Genomic DNA, 20,618 nt, shown 5'->3' on the forward strand with positions numbered 1-20,618 from the left:
ATCATTATAATCAGACGTTGCTTTGAAAAGGGAGGGAAAAAAAATTTCTGCCAGTAAACATATAGTATAAAGAAGAAAAGAAGCAAGTCTGCAAAAACATGCATGAAATAAGGAGCATACTGGGAAGGAGGAATATACAGGAATAGAAACATACTGTGCTGTATCTTGAGAATGCCTTTCAGGCAAAGCAGCCAATTTAGGCAAGGACTTGAAGGGTCCCAAAATTCAGAATAAGGTTAGTATCAATTCTTCTACGCGACTGCTGTAATATAGTGTAACTATTCCCGTGTTTTCTCTTGTTTCAGAAAATACACATTTTTAAATGTAAAGTGCTAAAATATTTAGAATAAGGATACCTATCTCTGCATTTATTGTACTCAGGAGTGCATGAACTATTTTTTGGGTGGCGTGTTGTACATTAGAAATCAGTGACATACATACATTACCATTAGGTGAAAATGTATAAACCCGGGGGGCGGCTGCAGTACCCCCAGCTCCAGCCCCCATGATTTTGTTTATTTTTTACTTCTCTCATCTCCATGTGTAAACAGCGCATGTAAACATACACGTTACAGCTACTTGAGTTGTATAACTTAGGTAAACTGCAGTACCGGAAGACTTTCGTTCTCATTCTAAAGAACTGTACTGTATGCAGACTTACAGTATGCGTGGTATAGTGTACTTTGTATCACCGTGTTCCTGCCAATTCGTGCAGTAGCTAAGGTCAGCGAGGGTTATGTTAAGGATGACTTCACACGACCGTGTCAGGATCCAGGTAATTCACTATAATATAAAATTATGATCTCAGAACTAGCTTTAACAGTTCATTTAAGTTCTGATTGCTAATAAAATATTGTCAGTTGTAATATAGAAACCACAAATGAAAGCATAGACTTGAAGAAGCAATATATTCTTTCTAGTTCCCTTCAGGTAACAGAATATAATAGAGTCTTACAAAGTGGGGAAAAATACATTCTTTGCTCAGAAAGGTGCTTTGATTAAAAATTCCATATCTGGTACTGTGTTCCTTAACACCGCATGAAGGTCACTAGTACTGTATGTACTTGAACATTTTTTTGAAACACTACTGACTCATTTGAACCTCGTGAACAATATCAAAGGTGTTTACTCCGATTACCTTATTATTACCAACGTCATATTATAAGGCACTTGAAAGTAAAATGCCGTGTTTGTTTTAGAACATGATTAAAATGATGCGTCCACCGCCTTACCAAAAAGATCAATCTGAGATGCAATTCAGCATTTTCAGATCTTTTTAATGACGACTCTAAAGCATAGGTGAGTAAAAAAATAAAAGCACACATCATCAACTAACACAGCAGTCATTTTCTAGACCCCTGACGGCAAACGATGTATTTCAATGACAGCACCGTTTCTAATGTAGGGAGTAGTGTGGTAACGTTATTAATGGAAATGACATAAAACAAGAAGCGGAGGAGGTGGCTGAAATGACCGAGCCTGGTCTCTCAGCACAACTCCATTCTGAGAGCAAAACTAATGAGAAACTAACGCCCAAAAGTACTGAGGAAGAGATGGAAATTAGAGGTATGTGGCAGAATATGTTAGAAATCCAAAAACCAGTAATCCATGCTGAAACTCTGCCATTACAGTACGTAGGTTTAATCAAATAATATTGTGCCCAAATAACGTGATCTTACAATACCTGCTACTGTTTTGGGAGATATTCTTGTACAAACATTGGAAATCTGCAGTAGTAAGCCACCCTCTATTTATTTAATAGTTAAAGTGTACTACTAGCAGCTCGAAAAATACAGTGTGAGTAATAATAGTGATTGTTATTAATTACTGTACATTAATTTCAGGAGCACATATTAATTGAAACAAAAACATTGATTTTATCATTGGATGTTCATGCTTACTTTATTGTGCGCTGCCAGTGCTAAAATATAGGTTACTGATGTTGCCTACCTGTCACTGTAAAGGACTTATTACTGTATACTGTATCAATTAAAATGAATGTGTGTGATTTTTAAGTCAAACCATAAGTACATCTAAATGATTACATTCAATGTTTGGAATTATGCATCTTATAATGTAGTTAACTTTTATTTGTTTTACAAAATGTTGGAATATCCTAAATCCATATTTATATTGCAACAGGGATGTGTATATATATATATATATATATATATATATATATATATATATATATATATATATATATATATATATATATATATATTTTTTTTTTTTTTAAAGGTGCAGTAACTGTAGTTAGAATTGTTAGGGTTGGAGAAATAGATACTCAAGAGCTCAGTAGTAGCTGTAATACTGTATGAATTTCAGATTGTATTCCTTGACCCAAACTGAGTGTTAAAATCTATTAAACATATGATATTACTGTGGAAGTGTTAACCTGATTACAGGAACATTCTTCTAACTCTACCTGGGCTTGCATCCTGAAATTATTTTACCAACTCCTGCTTTACCTGTGTACCCTTTGTGGACATAAAGCCTGATTTGGATAAGCTAGCCAGTTGTCACAGGCTTTTTATGTTAACAGTCTGTTACCGCCCATTCCTGCTATGTCTCAAACCATAAACCATGTAGCTACTGTATACAGATATGTTAAACATCTTGCAGCATGGCTACATTTACATTAGAAACAATAGGTTGCTGCTAGCCAGCTGGCATGCCATGCATCATGCACATTTTCACAACTTTACAACTCTATGCTTGACACTCTGGACATAACTTAGTTTTTTGCTTATCAGAGCCTATAACTCATACTGTGTCTTTCTCATAACCTTTGCTCTAGACTAACTTCCCTTTCCTATAGACAAAAAAGGGCTAGAACAATATCAAATGTATTAACATGTGTGCTTCAATTTTCGCTTGCTTTGTAAGTTTAATACACATTAAAAACTCCTAGACAGTATTGTCAGGCATTGTGATTATATGATTATCTGTTAGAGGTGTGTATAGTCTTTTATCTCACAAGTGTAATAAAGTACATTTGCCTATTAGATCAATGTGTCAGATACAGTAATGATGTTGTTTTCTTTACATTAAAATGGTATTGTCTCTTTGGGGTCATAATCAGAGCCAAAATGTTGCAATTTGTTTACCAAATCCCTATATAGACCAGTGAATGTCAAAAGGTTAAAGCCAAGCACTCTATTGTGATGTTGGATAGCGAGCCAATAAATGGCTCTTGGTTGGCTTATGAAGCTTATATTTTATGATTTTGCATTTTTTAGTATCATTAGTTACAAAGTGAAAACACATTTATGATACATAAATACCCTGTTCATATGTATGGAACAGTTTACAATAAACATATATTACTTATGCCTAATCATGGTGGTTACAATAATACAGTTGCATATATCAAAACACTTTTCTACCTAGTCTTCAGTTTGTAAAGCACTGTAAAAACATACAAAACATCTCCAAGCCTTAGTAGAATTTCTTTAAATTAAACAAACTACTAATGTAAAACTATTTCTACGTGCTACTGTATGTTTTGTGTCTTGGGGATACCCTGTTGTTTTTACTTAATCCTAATATACGCTGTTCAGTTTTCGGAAGCAAGTAACATAAGTAATTCAACTACATGATATATGTCTTTTTGTAGAATGTTAAAATAAAGAGGAGAGACATTAAGAAATGACTTTGCACTGACAATCTAGCAGCACTGCTATCTGTCATTGTCGGTCTCTGAAGGAGAACTTTGGCCAGTGGGTGTCACTGTGGTACTGAAAAAGGAGCCACTAAGTGAGAAGGAAAAGTGGGTGAGAGAATTTTGAAAGTTATACCTTTTCAACATATATTGGCTCTTCTAGTGAGCTATCTTTTCCAAGCTTAATTCCTCTTTTGTGAAGTGCATAGCTCAGCAGCATATTAGTTATACATATCTCATTGCAAGATGGCTTTAGTGAAAAAGTGACTGCTTTAACAGTGTTTCTTCATAGAGCCCACGTATAGTTTAGAAGTCGAATCAGCTTTCAGCTGTGTAACAAATTAAACTTTTCAAATTGCTGACAAATTGAAAATGTTACTCCATACTGCTCTTTGAACTTGGAGATATTTAGTTTACTGTTACTGAGTTAGTAGAAGGTGTGAGTTTTTTAGTTCAGTCTTTTTCTGTGCCACTCTTTTATGACACATTGTATACATTAAGTGGACTTTGTCACTTTTACCTTGTCATTGTACCTTTGATCTAAACAGATGTCCCTTAGAATCATTTTACATGATTAGTAAAATCCTTCACTTAAGTGTATGTCAAATTAAATGTACTGTACAGTATTATGCAAGTAAATACCCTTTGTAAAGCATATCTATATTATGACAATCAGCTATGCAGTTATTATGCTTAGAACAAGTCAAGTCAGCTGTACCAAGAGTCTATCACCACATTACTTCAGTAGGTCCACCCAGTCCACATTTTTAAAACCTATATCAGGTGTATCCGTTTTGGTGATTCTGCGTCAAATGAGAACATTGGATATTCTTCTATTCACTAGGCAAGTTTGAGTTCAAATTCAAGGCAGTGCCATTGGCATATGAACTCATCACGGCTGTGAAAGAATTGTTAAAATTAGTTTAAAAATACGATATGCTTTAAAATTATTGCTAGGGTGCATGGAATATAAATTCCACTGCCAATATAAGGCTTTGTAAACTATTTGTATTAATACTGTAGTTAGAAGACTCATTAACTAGAGTCATGATACCTGCATTTGACATTGTTAAACTCTGTCTCATGCACTCATAATTCTACTTAAAGTCAGATATTAGCAATAGAAATGGCTAAATGTTGCTCTTTTGTATTAATGAGTCTATCTTCCACCACTAGCACACAAAAAGCATGTTTAAAGCTCCAAGTCATGACAGTGCTATTAGAAGAACGAAAAATATTTATTTTGACTAAAAATGCCATAACGCCGTTGACCCTTTTTAGGAAATTGCATAAAATATACATGTAAATATGCTTAATTTTGGTAGCACAAAGGTATTTTGGCAGAAGGATGTCTGAACAACACGGATGGCCCTTTCTGCTGATATTGACATTGTGCATTTACCTGGGTAGAGATAGAAACAGTTAAGAGAAGGTTTGGTCTGACTGGCTAGGAAAGTTTTGTTGGGAATCATCTCCTAGCAGGCCATACAGTATGTTAGGGTTTTAAGATGTAGAATGTCTCAACTGTTGCAAGATCTAGGATGTGGATGTTCTGCTAGAGGCTTCATTTTAAAGGCTTTCAATGAGCTGTATTCTGAAAGCCAGGGTCATATGTAAGATGATTTAGCCCAGATAGTGTCAACTCAGCCCTCTTTTCCAAGCACAACAAGTCTGTTTCTTTTCTTTACTTTATTTGTGGAAAGCAGGTGAAAACAGGAACTTGTGTAGAGATGTAGATGTTAGGATAATGTCTCTCTGTGTGTGCTTGGTAGTTAACGGCAGGTGAAAAAAATAATCCTACCGGTACAGGAGTTATAGCGAGGTGCTCACTCATCCAGAGGTAATGGTGGAAAGAAAGTGAGGGGCAAGGGTCACACTAAAGGTTTTGTCAGACTGCACTACTGTCAGCAAAAAGACAGGGGAGAAAGTGGGAAAGTCCATTAACTGGAGGACTGGAGATGTTGCCAGAGCAACCAGGAGTGTGACAGCTTGGAAGGAAAAAGGCTACTTAATGTATCCATTCCATCTGCACTGGGAGTAAACTGCAAGGAAAGTAAATCCACGTACAGCTAGCAGGCAGAACTGCCAAGGGGAAGGGGGGCTGAAACAGAAAAGGCAGACAGGGGTATTTATGTTCCATGACACTCCCCGTCTGGTATCTGGAGATACCACTATTTTAGGTGTATGTGGAACATATGTGCAATACAACATAGCAAAAATAACATCACATTCTCAAACAATGCAAGAGTTCATGTCCACATAGCGATGTGACACCGGCCGGTATCACTGGTATCAAGGTCCCTTGGCCAATGTTCTTTGGCAAAGGATGCAGGGTGGATGCACAGCTCCAGGTTTGCTGGTTGCACCACAATGTCTTTGTGTAAAAGTCTCTGGCACTGTTTCCTTTTAGCCTTGTGAGAGAACAGTCTTTTTGTCTCTGTAGTTTTACCCACAGAGTACATCCCCTTGTAGGCATGCCAGTCGTGGTAGACTGTGGTTCTATCACCTGGTGTTTGGCAGAAGGAGATGGCTTTTGGCTCCCTGCGGAAGCGGAGCAACACTCCTGGAAAACTGGTTGTCGAATCTAGTCCAGTAAAGAGGACGTCGTTCAGGGAGACTCCCTGGAGCTGAGCGCTGGGGCTGAACACTAACCGGATCTGATCGGGTTCCTGAAGGTGGTAGGCCCCAGATGATTGGGAGTACCGGCATTCTTCACCTTTCTTCATTCGAGGTAATGGCTTTGCATGGCCGGTAAAGAATATCTTCTGGATGAAGGCCACAAAGTTGTTTTTGGTCTCTGGTTCCCTTTGTAGGTTGCAGAGGTGCGAAGTGAACCTAGAGATGGCATGTTCTCCGTTGTTTGGGAAGCACCTTCTTGGTGAACGGAATGGTAGCGGGTTCGCCCAACTGCCAGGTCCGTTTCTGGCGAGCTCCTTGACCGTTGACATCAGGAATTCTCTATCTCCCATCAATGGTGTTTGCTTGTCGTCGTCCTTTGTGGTCTGGAACGCTGTGCACCCTAAGTCATTGGTGCATTTCTCTTGCAAGAGAACGTTTCCACGTATTTTGGTGATACGCCTTTGTATCTCTTTGTTGACTGCCCTCAGGAGGTTGTTCTCTCCTTGGACATGACGAAAAACAGTCTCTTTTGCCCAGTCCCTTTATGAGATGTCTCTGAGATTGTCTTTTTTTAGACGTGTGAGAGGACAGTCTTTTTGACACTGTGGCTTCACCTGTAGGGCGCAATCTTTTGCAGTTATGCCAGCCGTGACATCTGGCTGCTTTATCGCTGGATACTCTGTGGAGGGGGACGACTGTACGTCCTAGCTGTGCCATTGCTCGCGAGAGGATCGTCCGATTGTTTATTGTCTTTTGGATGACCCCTTTGTCGGTCACCTTTGGGAGGTTACTTTCTTCCTTCAGTGGAGTCGACTCGTCATCCTTGGTTATCTGAACCGCTAAGCATCCTAGGCCATTGTCACATCCCCCCAATGTGAGGATGTTTTTGTTGACCTCAGGGCTATGACCTTGTCTTTTCTCTTCAGTTGGCCCTTCGGTCGCTTGGAGATGGCCAAGACATGGTTCAGGGAGAGATGTGTGTCCACATTCTGTTACTACCGTTCTGCGGGCGTCAACATAGTCTTGCCCGTGTTCTTTGTTGGTGCACGCGTTGCCCACTATCACCCATCCTAGGTCAAGTCTTTGGGCGTATGGCGCGTTGTGGGGTCCTATGCTGTTTATGTACTTTATGTACCCTCAAGATGTCCCTGCCGAGCAGCAGCAAGATCTTGGCGCCTTGTTCTACCAGCAGGATGTAGTTGGCTATTCCCTTGAGGTGCGGGTAATGGCGTGCCATGTCTGGTGTGGGAATCTCATCCCTGTTTGTGGCCATGTGGCTGCACTCGATGAGTGTGGGAAGGGACATGTTCACTTTGCCGTCTATTGAGCATATGGTGTAGCCATTCACTCTTCTCCCTGTGGTCTCCATTCGCCCTGCGCACGTTCTGAGAGTGTAAGGAGAAGCACCGTCTTGTATGTTAAACATGTCGAAGAACTCTGACCTGACCAGCGATCGGTTGCTCTGGTCATCGAGGATTGCGTACATCCGAATAGCCTTCTCAGGTTGTCCCTGGGGGTGCACTGCGACAAGGCATATTTTGTAGCAGGATATTTTGTCACCTTCTTTTCCGCAAACCTCAGTGAACTGAGATGTGATGGATGTTGACTCTCCTTCTCCTTCCTCCCCGCCATGCTCCGCTACGGAGGATGGGTTCTTGAGTTGGTGGAGTGTCAGCGCCTCTGGGTGTAACGATGTAACGTGCTTGTCACTTTCGCACACTGCGCATTTGATCTCTTCTTTACAGTCCCTGGCTAGGTGAGTCGTGGAACCGCAGCACCTGAAGCAAATTCTGAATTCTCCAAGTAACCTCTTGCGTTCCTCTAGGGACTTCATCCTGAACCCAAAGCACTTGTTGAGTGGGTGTGGCTTCTTGTGTATGGGGCATTCCCTGTTTGGGTCCCTTGGTTCCTTGCTTCCGGGGACCGACTGATCAGGAGTAGTTTGGGTCGTGGGAGGCATGTCCGTCCTGCGGACCGAGATGGGTGTTTAGGTGTTACCATATCTCGTCACTGGTCTCTTGTTCCTCAGGCTGCTTGCACTGTATGTGGTTTGCGCACCTAAGATGAAACTGGGATCGTTCCTTGTCCTTGCCACTTCGCGGATGAAGATCAAGAAGAATGAGAATGGGGGGTAGACGACTTGCTTCTCCCTTTTGTATTTGGAACCTTGTGAAATCCACCTTTCTTGGAGGTTGAAGGGTAGAGTCTAGGACGTTGAGACCTATTAAGGAATGGTCTTGCGTTGCGAACTCCAGTTCTTGCAGCAGCTCCCCGCGCTCTCGTAACTTCGAGTAGTCTTTAGTTGTGATATTGGGGAAGCTGTCGACTCTTTTGAAGAGCAAATCCTCGACTGCCTCGGGGCTACGTAGGACTCTTCTAGCCTTTCCCACACTAGGCCAAGACCTTCTTGGGGTTGGTGCGCGTTTGCCGCCCGAAGTCTCTTCGCGTGCTCCCTGGATTCGTTCCCTAGGAACTTGAATAGCAGGTTGAGCTCTTCCCTTGCTGAGAAGTTCAAGCTGTTGATTGCGTCTTTGAACGTGAATTTCCACGTCCGGTAGTTCTCAGGGCGGTCGTCGAAGCTGATGAGTCCTGCTTGCACCAGGTCACGCCGGATCATGTACTTGGCTATGTCTGTCAGGCCTGAGGCATCGGCGTGTTTGTCCCGTTCTGAGGTAGTTGCTGGGAGGGTCTGTGCTGTCGCCTCTTCCTTGGCGTGGACGCGTGATGACTGCTGGTCAGTGTGAGGGGCTGTGTTTTCCCGTGTGGGTGTACCTGGATGGCGAGCCTGTTGTAGTGCATCCGTGTGCGCGCTGGCGTGTGGATCACTGTTGCGACTGTGGCTATCCCAGGCAGCATGTACCATTGATGGAGCAGCGTCTTCTCCTCGTGGACCTAGCAAGTCTTCGGTGTCTGTAGAGTCATTCCCTCCGCGTTGAGATGGTGCGCTGGTGTTTATGCTGAAGAGGCTCCTTACGTAGTCTTCAGTGCGTTGGACTGGATCCTCTGATACAATCCGTCTGTACGGTTTCTCCCCGCCATCCTGTTGCGCGGCTGCTTCTAAGACTTCGGCTTGGGCTATGGCGGCAGCGGTGTCCTCCTCTTTGCTTAGAGCTTCTAGATCCGCGTCCAATTCGGCCTTTCTACGCGCAGCAGCGACATTGGCAGCAGCGGCGGCATTGGCAGCGGCGGCGGTGGCGTTGGCAGCGACTGCGTTCTGCTCCTCCTCTTCTATGCGCGCTCTTTCTGCCTTTACGGCTGCCTCTCTCCGACTATATTCGGCCCTGGCACGTGCGGCCTCTGAGGTGGCTCGCCCCTTCGTAGCGTTTGTGCTTGCGCTGGACGCGTTAGATTGCGCTGATCTTGCTGACCTTGATGAGTGCCTTGATGTGCTTGAGCGCTGCGATGCGGCCTCCAGGAGGAGCTCTTTTCTCTCGCTTTGGGCGTCTGCGATGGCGGTTCGCACGCGGCTGTCACGTGTCAAGTCAATATTGTGCTGTAAGTCCCTTTCTTGTAAGCTTTCACCGGTGTTAGCCCTGGCCAAGTAAGTGGCGTATGCCTCTGACAGCCCTTGGTAGCACGAGTGGTCTTTCTTTAATTGAGTTATTGCCTGCTCGAGCTGTTGTACAGAATTGCCAGCGCCGGCGACATTGCGTATCCCAAGTGTGGTAGTGTTCCAGGCCAACTCTAATCTAGCGCGGTGCGCTTCAATGTCAGTCTCGTATTTTTCACGGGCCTTTTGTGTCAGTGTGACTGTCCGTTTGGGCCTTGCGCCTGCCTGCGCCTGTTGCAGTTGTGCAGCGGTCTCTGCGTCTGAGTGATCGCTTTCCTGCGTGATGTCTGGTAAGGGTCTGAGTTCTGCCATGCTGTAGGTGTGTGTAGGCCTTTAGCCAGTGCGTGTGGCGTGCGGTCTTTTACCTGTGTCAGCGATGGGCGTCTGTCTCAGATGATGCCGAGCGGTGTCCTGCAGCATGCAGCGTGGGGGCAGCTGTACTCACAGGTGTCCGGTGGCTCTGACCCGTGTCCTAGCGGGTGTCCGGTAGCGTGGCCCTTGATGGCGCTAGCCGTGGGGATGTGCGCAGGGGTAGGTGAGATGGTGGCTCCTCACTATGGGGCTGTGCAGAGGGTGAACTCAGACAGAGAAAGGCAATTAGGTTTTGTGTAGGGAGCACTGTTTGTCTGCAAAGCTGCTGCTTCGTGTGCAAGGTTGTTTGCTGGTTAAAGCTTGCTGCCCTGTCTGAAAGGCTGCTTGTGCAGTGTAAGCTGCTATGCAGTGTAAGCTGCTGCTTGTCTGTTAAGGCTGCAGGCTGTGTGCAGTTTGAGCTACTTGGTGCTTCTTTGTCTGCAGAGACTGCTCTGTGTTATCATGGAGTCTGGAGTAGTGTCTGTAAGGCACACGATATCTTTTTCACTATTCTGAAAGCCAGGGTAATATGTAAGATGATTTAGCCCAGATAGTGTCAACTCAGCCCTCTTTTCCAAGCACAACAAGTATGTTTCTTTTCTTTACTTTATTTGTGGAAAGCAGGTGAAAACAGGAACTTGTGTAGAGATGTAGATGTTGGAATAATGTCTCTCTGTGTGTGCTTGGTAGTTAACGGCAGGTGAAAAAGATAATCCTACCGGTACAGGAGATACAGCGAGGTACTCACTCATCCAGAGGTAATGGTGGAAAGGAAGTGAGGGCCAAGGGTCACACTGAAGGTTGAGTGAGACTGCACTACTGTCAGCAAAAAGACAGGGGAGAAAATGGGAAAGTCCATTAACTGGAGGACTGGAGATGTTGCCAGAGCAACCAGGGGTGTGACAGCTTGGAGGGAAAAAGGCTACTTAATGTATCCATTCCATCTGCACTGGGAGTAAACTGCAAGGAAAGTAAATCCACGTACAGCTAGCAGGCAGAACTGCCAAGGGGAAGGGGGGCTGAAACAGAAAAGGCAGACAGGGGTATTTCTGTTCCATGACAAGCTGCCCTGAATCTGAGCTCAGCTCTGAGGAAAATCCAGCACATGCTGAATTGGGAGCTGGACTCAATCGAAACTCTGGTCTCCCCAGGCAAAGCGAGCTCCATGGGAAACCAGTACTGTTCTTCAAGTATGTACTGTATTTACCCTGTAGTCCATGGTTAAAGGACTTACTGCAACAGCTGTTATACAGTAGCTATCAACAGGTTGTTAAGTTATTGAGGCACTTCTTTGTTTAGATTTTCACAGTCCTTTTCAAGCAATACATGTGCCAGGGGTCTTTAATAAATTAGCTGATAAACTATCTTTTTTTCTAATTCAAGTAGTTTTTGAAGTTGGCCCTAGAAGCGGCTAGATAGGGCTGCCATTGTCATGTGTTTTTTGGGACATTGTTTGCAGTGTCACCTTTCCTGTTCACCATGCAATCCCATTTTTATGCTGTACCCTTCCCCATGAGTACTACATAGCTATATTGGGATGCTGCACATGGTGGTCCAATCTTTTGGATTATTGCATTTATTTAAGGAAGAGTACAGTATGTTAATGCTCACCTGATGTCCTTACTTATCATTCTGATGTTTCTACCATCTACCATCTGTTAACTAATAATGAGACACCATAGAGACACACTAGTTCCTCGATTTATCCTATTAGAAGAAATCTATTAGATTGGTTGTCAGGTTATTTTTATATAGTTAATGCAGTTAGAACACACTCAGTTCATGGTGGCATTGCAACTGGTACTGCAAATGCAGGCACTCGCAGCTTCAGTGTTCTGCCATCCACTGTCCCTATGTAGAATACAGGGCAACGAATAAAAATAGAAAATAGAGTAGTGAATATCTATGTAACCCCTTCCCCCCTCCCCCCTAAGGGAGATTTGGTTCTGGTTACCGGGTGTCATGCTGCTCACCTGTTAGGCTCTAGGATTCTGAGCTTCCGCCGATGGTAGTGGGGATAAACAGGACAGGCTTTTGGATTTTATCTTCTTTCTCTTTGGTGCAGCGCCTCCATCCAACAGGGCCTATCATGGATAGGTGCAGTCCCTGCAGGAAAACTATCTTCCCTCCCCCCAAATGACTGCATCCTCATGCCGAAGTAAAACAATGGTCTTTATTGCATACACCATACAGCACATCTTCTGGGTCCCTGGAGCCAACCCAAGGAGCTTGAGGCCCCATGAGTCTCTCCTTAACTCCCCTACTCCCTGGTGGAGTAAGGGGTAGGTACTCCCACTTCACTGCAGGTGGGAAGAGAACCAGATCCCTGGCTCTACACAGACCACTAAAACCCAGATTGAGGCTACAGCCCCTTTTTGTTACAAGGGGAGGGTCCCAGGTCAAAGCCCCAGTTATGGGCAGTACATAGGCCTTGGGCACACCCCTCCTGTAACTATTAAGGATAAGTTTACTCAGCAAGGGCAAGGATTAACCCTAACACTGCCTGCGCTGGTACCAGGAGTTACAGATGCAACTACCAGTATTAGAACACATACCTGGGAATTTCTGGGATATTCTGGGGCAGTCTCACAGTAAATGCCTCAACATTGCCATAACATTTCTGTGAGATTCGTAATGGCCCATCAAATTAACACAGTGGGGGTCCCTGCAGTCCGATGGGCCATTAAGAATCTCACAGAAATGTTGAGGCAATGTTGAGGCATTTACTGTGAGACAGCCCCATAATTTAAAAGGCAAGAGTTCTAATACTTGTGGCAGCATCTGTATGTGTTAGGCTGTGGAATTTAGTAGCCATGGGGTACATGGCTACATACTCCCCCTGTTGGAACCCTCACGCCCCCGCTGAGGCAACCAATTTCTATACTTCAATAAATTGGAGAACAAGAAAAACATTAAATTGGAAAACATTGGAATAAACATGAGTACAACAAGATCCTCCCTACACTGGAGAATTTATACCCATACATCTGTAATAATGCTTTGGATCAGGTTTGTGAACCATTCTGCCTTCACAATCTAGTACTGTTACCGAATAGCAATGCTTCTGGCCCCTCTCTGAGATATACTCTACACTATCCATGTAGATGTTCCTACCTAACTTCCATACTCTGATGGGTAGGATACCTTCTCCTCATTATAGTAGCATGAGAAATTACAGCAGTCAGCCAGGTAGTCTAACACGACATCTCTGACCCATTCCTCCCTATTAACCGCCACCTCTTTCATTAGGGGTTCAGGGACATAAGGATAATCATATCCGTGAGATTTCCTATAGCGTTGTACCACTATGCGATACGCCCTAGTATTCTGAATTAGATTCTGCCCACAGGCTTGTCCTGGCAGCACCCAAAATAGTGGCTCTTTAGATAGGGTCTCTAGCTTCACCACCTCCAGGCCTGAAGGTGATATCATCCCTAACTTGATGTCTCTATTACGATCCCTAAGGACCTCTGCTGTTTCCTCATGGGTAAAATCCCTCCTCCCACCAGTGATCTGCTCTGTTGCCTTGTATTAATAGAAACCTAGTCCAATTCATGTGTGGAACATATCCCTGAAACATTGGATCCCACCATGGTACTACCTTTCCCACATTAGAATTTGGCATTTCAACACATTCATCACATATTGAACCCACAGTAGATTGTGGCCTGGAACTGCCATATTTACAGGATCCTTCCTGGGAAGACATAGAATAATCCAACATCCCACCCCTTGGCACATCATTGTCAAACCCCTCCCGCAATACATTGTCCTGCGTAGGTTTTGAAACAAGATCAGTGTCCTGGGCAATGTTCGGTGAGGCCTTAAGTTCAGAATAGTGTCCGAATTTCTCAGGCACCTTGTGCCTACCTCAGCCCATTACCACAAGTATCTTGTGGCTATTTGGGTCCTTAGCAGCCTTACGATCTCGGTCCTTGAACCGGCATGGCACTGCTTCAAGAAATGGTCGGCCTTACTCACCGGAGCGGAGGTCACAGCATCTGTATCTGCCCCGGCGCCCGAAATCTCGATGACGACTTCCGGTTGCACCGGAAGGGTAGTGGCATCTACAGGAAAAGAAGTACCGTCCGGTACCTCCAAGATGGATGCCTCCATGGGAACCAGCTGGGCTAAGCACCCTCGTCATTCAGCTTGGTTACTGTATCCGTGGGAATCTGGGGATCATATGTATCCTCTCCGTTCTGCTGGACTGATGCAGTCACGTGGAACTGCCAGCCGTGAGCAGACACCTCAGACACCTCGCGAAGATCCTCCGAGGCCTCGGACATCTTCCACTCGGATGGGGTCGCCACAATGTTGTCACAGACGGTTGGCGAAGCTATCTCTCGCACCAGACGGCCATTCTCACCACTCCAGAGATGATGTGTCGACACTCTGGCAGTAGCACTGGGAGGGAGTCTCCACCCTCCATTTCAGCCAGCACAGAGTCGGATACTTCAGTCAGTAGTAGTATGATCCCAAGCACACCAGCAAATCTACAACAGAATGGCTGAAAAAGAAAAGAATCAAGTTGTTGCAATGGCCCAGTCAAAGTCCAGACCTCAACCCGATTGAAATGCTGTGGCTGGACCTTAAGGGAGCTGTGCATAAACAAATGCCCACAAACCTCAATGAACTGAAGAAACGTTGTAAAGAAGAGTGGGCCAAAATTCTTCCACAACGATGTGAGAAACTGATAAAGTCATACAGAAAACGATTACTTCAAGTTATTGCTGCTGAAGGTCGTTATACAAGCTATTGAATCATAAGGTGTACTTAGTTTTTCACACATTGCTCTCCATTTTGGCTTTATTTTTGTTAAATCATGGCACAGTGTAATATGTCATGTGTTGTTGTTCATCTGAGTTGTATTTACTTAATTTTAAGACCTGCTAAGGAACAAATGATTGTTATTATGCCCTGATATGTAAAACCATAGAATTCAAAGAAGGTGTACTTTCTTTTTCACACAACTGTATGTATGAGTAAGCAGACGCTTCTTGTTGCTTTTATATTGTGAATTAATACTCAAATTTTATTTTGGCTTCTTTTTTTATGTGGCCCAGATAATGATTTTGCTTTAATTTGCCTTGTAACCAAGATTGAGCTTTCTAGACTCAGAATCACAATGTGGAGACTCATGCAATACTGGGTAACTAACAATGTGCTTACTATTCTTAAATGACTGTTATTATATATGTATGTAAAACTGGACAGCGACTAGCCCTGGAGTTTATATTGAATGTGCAGTCCCACCCAAAAAGTTTTTTTTTTTTTTTTTAAAGACAAATGAATGCAAATTTAACACTTGTAGGTGTTTGCCTAATCTCTTTAGAACTAATATACTTAATAAATCAAAAACATTATTTCCTGTGAAAAATGAGACATTATATCCCAGTAATCGAACATTGCAAATACACATCTCTAGAGTGCTATATCACATTAAATAGAGTTTCAATTACATAAAAAAGTTTTTTTTATGAATGGTGACCATAATTAAAAAAATATGCTTTTCCTAGTCCAGTACCAGTCCATGTACCTTTAAGAATCTGAATGTAACCACTTTGAAGGGGACATTAATACATTAACTTACTTAGTAATATGCTGATATCAAGAGAGCAAATGAGACACCTGATAATGCCACTTTATTAGTCAGTTACTGGCTACCTTGAATGGGCACTTTATCTCCCTGTGACTTAAACAATAATATATTATTGTAAGTTCTCTGGTCTATATTTACTACTGTATATGTGCTGTACCATAAGACACTTTCCTGTGCTAGAAGCCACCTTTCAGGTCGCTCATTAGAAGGTTATATATACTTAGTGCTACTATGCTATAAAACACCGTTTGGCACTGCAAAACCCATTATATCCCAATTATTTGAAGGGCAGTTGATTAGACCATAAGGCATCCTATGGTGCCAGAAGCTTTCTTATGGTAGAGCACCAATTAGTAAATATGGCCCTAGGAATTACAGTACAGAACATTTTTCACTGTCTGCTAAAAGAGACAAATATTGTATGATTAGTTTAATACTCTGCAACTATCCTTTAGTGTGAAGCTTGACCTCGTTAGATATAAATATAGTTGGTGAGTGTTCTGAAATTACTTTAAAGTACAGTAAATCAAATACACTTTCATTTAAACCTCTACTTGCTTTCTAGCATTTATTTGTTTGACAGCTCTTAGTAAATGTGTAATCCTTTCCACAATATACATATTTTAATAAATGTAACCAATTGCTCTTTTAGCACATGAAGATGAATATTGAGTGGTCCAGAAAGCAATTATGTTTTTATACATTAATTAGACAATGAAGACGTCATTTTTATCCAACTTTTTCAGATTGTGACTATTTCTTAATTATGTGACAAAAAAAAGGGGGAGTGGGGAGAGTGGGTGAACTGGGCGCTTCCCAAGTGATAATAAATTAGTGTAATAAGTGACACACCGGTTAATACACAAATACACCTTACACCAAAAAAGTGAATTATAAATATAAAGTGTAAAATAGCAGCTCAACTTCCTCTGATGGGACAGTTCCAAGTCCCAGGATATGGAATTTTCTTTGCTTGGAGTTGAGGAGGAGCGCAGGGAAAAATCGTGGTATGTAAAAGAAGAAAATATATATATAGTGCAGATGGCAAATCATTGCTAATATCATATATTCAGCAATAGGAATCGAACTCACAAAAGTCGTGGTTAATTACTGCATGTCAGAGATCCTTCTCTCTCTGACTGGAGCCCTTTGTAACTCAGAAATCAGGATATCCCTCGGTATGTAAATGAAAGAAAACCACAATAGTGCATACTGTTTGAATCACTCCTGACGAAGCAGTGTGCGAAACGCGTAGAGTTTACTGAGGGAATCTGCACACTGAAGGACTGGCAAATTCATTGCTGACATCAGACCCATTTTGGCTTCCCGCCCTCACCTGTGACGCGAAAGCGGAAGTGACGCGACGGCAGTGACTGGTGCGGACGTACACGGAGAGGCGCAAGTGAAGCACCGGGTAGCAGCTCCACACTTTACCACCCTTTTATCGGAGGTTCTCTCCACCATCCGTATAATACATGGAAAATGTGAGTTTCCTTAAACATTTGTGACGAATATACTATCTATAGTTCAAACAGTATGCACTATTGTGGTTTTCTTTCATTTATATACCGAGGGATATCCTGATTTCTGAGATACAAAGGGCTCCAGTCAGAGAGAGAAGGATCTCTGACATGCAGTAATTAACCACGACTTTTGTGAGTTCGATTCCTATTGCTGAATATATGATATTAGCAGTGATTTGCCATCTGCACTATATATATATTTTCTTCTTTTACATACCACGATTTTTCCCTGCGCTCCTCCTCAACTCCAAGCTCCAAAAGTTATGCTCAGGTTGCTAAAATTGGGACTGAAATGGAGTGTACACAAGAGTCTGCTAATGTAGAGGGATTTCAGGAGATGACTGTAGTTGAGGAAACTTCAGGAGAAGAAATTGAAGAAACTTTGGCGGGTTCTACAAGCGATATCTTGGAGAAAAAAGAGGAAGATCTCTTCCTGGACTCCTTGGCCCAGAAACCGGAGGTGGGGGGAGGGGAGGAGATGGGAGCAGTCCATCAGAAAGATGCGGGGGAGGGGGAAATACGGTCATTGAGTGTGGTGGAACCTAGCTGGGTGGAAAGTATGGAGGTTCAAGATGCACAGAGGGTGAGGGAAGGTCCCCAAGATGTTTTGGAGGAGGAAATGGAAATAGGAGGAAAAAAGCTCAAAAGCGTAAAAATCTGCAAGGGATAGAAACAAAGGAAGATAAGGATAGCCAGAGTAAAGTGGAGCCTAGCGAGGAAGGTGTAGAGGGTAAAGTTGGGAAAGTATCAGGGAAAGTAACCCTAAAAGAGAAAATGGAACATTTTGAGGACGCAGTGGGAGATGTTCTATTTTGTGTGGGTATTTTTCGGAAGCAGCATGGGAGGAGTAGTGAGGAACAGATCATAGAAAGATTAGAAAAAATGATGTACCAAAGAAAAGAGCTGACAAAAGAGCAATATGAAGAACTAAAAAAGGTGCATGTGCAGTGGGTTAAAATAAAAGAGGCTAGGGGAGAGGTGAGGGAGAAGGAGAGTAGCGAGAGCAATAGCTCGTCCTCACAAAAAAACCAGATACGCATGGAGGGAACTAAAATACAGAGAAGTGTAAGCGGAGTAAGTGGGAGCGAAAGTGAAGAAAAGGCAGGCCAGAAAGGGATTGCACAGGCAAAAGAGGCAAATTCAGCGGGAGATAGTAAGGGAAGGAGCACCCAGGGAAAGGATGAAGTAGGGCTCACAAAGGAAGAGGTTTTGCACAAACGACTAGGGTGGAAATTTGGGCGGAAATATTGGGACGTGAAAGCTGTAAGGGACGCGTGTGAAACTGATGTGAGGAATGGATTCCAGTTAGAGAAAAGTAAGAGAGGTTTGGAACGTATGGAGGAAGAACTAAAAAAGATGATCACAGTACTACAGAGCAGAGAAAGGCGTTGAGTTTTAAGATTTGGGTTGTAAGAATGAGATGAAAGAATCTTGAAGTAATGTTTTTTTCTTTTTTTTGCCTTTGTATTGTTTTTTTTTCTCTCTCAGCAATATAAGAAATGTATTGTGATGTGTTCTGTTTATTACTTTCTGTAAAGTGATACTTACTGATTGTTAATAATGTGAACGTTAATAAAAAATTTAAATAAAAATAAAATAAAAAATCAGCTGTCTGTGGGTGGGTTTTCTGGGTATGCACCTTAACACTGGCTGTTCTCAAAGCTGTGACCATGCAGCAAGCTTAAGCCTATAGGGAACCATGTTAAAAATGGTTTTTGAAGCAAAAAGTGGCACTGTGTGCTCATTTGCATATCATTTCCCAGAATCCCTTGCTGCAGTGTAAGTGCTGGGTGATAATGGTGAAAGGCGGGTTGCAAACCTGCCTAAGACATGCAGATGAGCATACAGTTGTATTTACATTTACATATTTGCTTTGCTGTGGAGGGTTTTTGTCACTTTTTTTACTCACCATAACTTAACTCAGTATGGTAAACCCCATCCTTTAGCTTCTTTGCATACCCAGTTAACCAACCCCACACTGATGAGACCCATTAAGGTTGAAACAGCTGTCTGTGGGTGGGTTTTCTGGGTATGCACCTTAACCCTGGCTGTGCTCAAAGCTGTGACCATACAGCAAAGTTAAGCCTATAGGGATGACCATGTTAAAAATGGTTTTTGAAGCAAAAAGTGGCACTGTGTGCTCATTTGCATGTCATTTCCCAGAATTCCTTGCTGCAGTGGAAGTGCTGGGTGATAATGGTGAAAGGCGGGGTTGCAGACCTGCCTAAGACATGCAGATGAGCATACAGTTGTATTTACATTTGTATATATATATATATATATATATATATATATATATATATATATATATATATATATATATATATATGTTTATAATGTATTAGTTGACATATAGTATGCTTAACCAATCTAAAAAGGGGCTTAAAGTACCATTGTTTTCTATCCTAGACTGCCAAGATCCATATACTGTATGAAAAGGAACAACTCGCTTATTAATAGGATTATCACACAGAGTGGTATAATTTATCACTGGTTAATTAGAGACTAGAGTAGGGGTTATATCAAGATTTTTTATAAATAAATGAGAGGAGGGAGGCATTTTAAAAACAGGAGCTTTTGGCCTAAAACACAAGCAACATAGATTTATACAATGAAAGTAGATGTATTGAACGAAGTCCTGACAGGAAAAACAATTGCTTTGACGATTTATTTTTGAATTTTGGAGAAAATAAAATCCAGAATTTATGAATATTTGGAAGAATCTTTCAAGTTAAAAAGTTGGAGCTATATTGTCCACATGTGCAATACAAACTACATTTGTTGGCTTTATTGGGGTAAACATGCTGGACACGTTTAATTATTTTTTTTTTTAAATATTTGCTCATTTTCAATATTCTTTTTGCATTTTTAAACTATTCTTTAAACTTCCAATTATATACTTTGTGTGTGTATGTGTGTATATATATATATATATATATATATATATATATATATATATATATATATATATATATTTATATATATATATATATATATATATATATATATATTTATATATATATATATATTTATATATATATATATATTTATATATATATATATATATATATATTTTTTTTTTAATATATATATATATATATATATATATATATATATATATATATATAAACACACAAAAAAGACAGAAATCCCAGATAAAGCACTCTGATCACGAAAAAGTATGAATATTAGTACAAAAGGGTTTATTAATCATGGACCAGAAAAACACATGAAACACAGTAAAAAAGACATACATATAAAAACAATACCAGACGGGGAAGACACAGTCAAAACTCAAATCCCAAACAA

General features: G+C 41.9%; 1 protein-coding gene across 1 annotated transcript in view; it reads left to right on the top strand.

The window, feature by feature from the left end:
• Window positions 1-8: 8 nt before the first annotated feature.
• The window catches only part of LOC142486926 (cadherin-7), a 330,169-nt gene continuing 309,559 nt past the window's right edge, over window positions 9-20,618 (top strand). The window contains exon 1 of the mRNA XM_075585430.1: window positions 9-1,566. The gene's annotated coding sequence lies outside the window, so the exon portion shown is untranslated. The remainder of the gene's footprint in view (window positions 1,567-20,618) is intronic.

Source organism: Ascaphus truei, chromosome 2 (assembly GCF_040206685.1).
Source record: "Ascaphus truei isolate aAscTru1 chromosome 2, aAscTru1.hap1, whole genome shotgun sequence".
NCBI lineage: Eukaryota > Metazoa > Chordata > Amphibia > Anura > Ascaphidae > Ascaphus > Ascaphus truei.